Here is a 1,623-nt window from a genome sequence, read left to right as displayed (position 1 = left end):
TTTTTCAAGAAAATTTACCACGGTTAACCATAATCAAATTAGCAATGAAACCCTAATGTTGTCAGCTTTTTTTTCAGAGTTTGATAATTAAGAGCAATTCCAGCTCAAATCAGAATTTTTTCTGGTACTTTTGTTTCCGATTTCAATGAAACTTTGTAGACATGTTATCCTAGGCCTATATAAGCCATTTTTGTGTATATGGAGCCAACAGTACTCGAAATAACATTTGAGAAGGGCGTAAGGTATTTAAATATTTTTGTATCTTGTAATTTAAAAATTACTGTATCTCGAAGCCGTTGCGTCGTATCAAAAAGTGCTCAAAGACAAACTTGTAGAAAATTGGACGGGCTTTCTGAAAAATATACACTGAAACAAAAATACACGCCATATCTATGAAATTTTTTGATTTTGAAGTCTAAAACTTAAATTTAAAGGTGATGTCACGATTTTCTTTCGTTCAAAATTTTTGAGGAAATAGCCTAAAATGTAACCAAAAGACTGAAGAAAAATGCAGGATGGTATGTCTCTCCAAAAAAAATACAAAAATCATTTACTAAAACTGTTTTTTTGAAAAGTGGTCTAAACATCAAAATTTTCAAAAGCCGGTAGTGGGAATCGATTCTCCAGACAATTTTACATAAAAGTTTCCATATTGACCATTGTCCTATGTCCAATCCTTGGGAAGATACAGCGGTTTTAAAAATAAAAATGTTGAAAAAAACGGGTTTTTTGTGGTTTTTGGCAATTTCTATATGAGCAGTTCTCTAGGATTTCGGTCATTCGATTTTTTTTGTATTTTTTAATCCGGCTGAAACTTTTTTGGTGCCTTCGGTATGCCCAAAGAAGCCATTTTGCATCATTAGTTTGTCCATATAATTTTCCATACAAATTTGGCAGCTGTCCATACAAAAATGATGTATGAAAATTCAAAAATCTGTATCTTTTGAAGGAAATTTTTGATCGATTTGGTGTCTTCGGCAAAGTTGTAGGTATGGATACGGACTACACTGGAAAAAAATAATACACGGTAAAAAAAATTGGTGATTTTTTTATTTAACTTTTTATCACTAAAACTTGATTTGCAAAAAAAACACTATTTTTAATTTTTTTTATTTTTTGATATGTTTTAGAGGACATAAAATGCCAACTTTTCAGAAATTTCCAGGTTGTGCAAAAAATCATTGAGCGAGTTATGAATTTTTGAATCAATACTGATTTTTTCAAAAAATCGAAAAATTGGTCGAAACAATTTTTCAACTTCATTTTTCGATGTAAAATCGAATGTAATTTGCAATCAAAAAGTACTTTAGTGAAATTTTGATAAAGTGCACCGTTTTCATGTTAAATCCATTTTTAGGTGACTTTTTTGAAAATAGTCGCAGTTTTTATCTATTTTACAAAAAAAAAAATCATCTATATTGATATTTATTAGAAAACATAGATCTATTTTGTATTTTAAATAAAAAAGTAGTTAAATTTTCAAATAATATATTTTGTACAGTTGGCCCGCAAGCTCTTTTGAGCTTAAAATTTGGCCCGGCATTCAAAAACTTTGAGCACCTTTGGCCTAAACTCTACTTGTTGGGAAAACGCAGGAAAATTAATACTTAACACGTAAATAAG

Source organism: Culex pipiens, chromosome 1 (assembly GCF_016801865.2).
Source record: "Culex pipiens pallens isolate TS chromosome 1, TS_CPP_V2, whole genome shotgun sequence".
Lineage (NCBI taxonomy): Eukaryota > Metazoa > Arthropoda > Insecta > Diptera > Culicidae > Culex > Culex pipiens.
Note: the sequence above shows the minus strand (reverse complement) of the source record.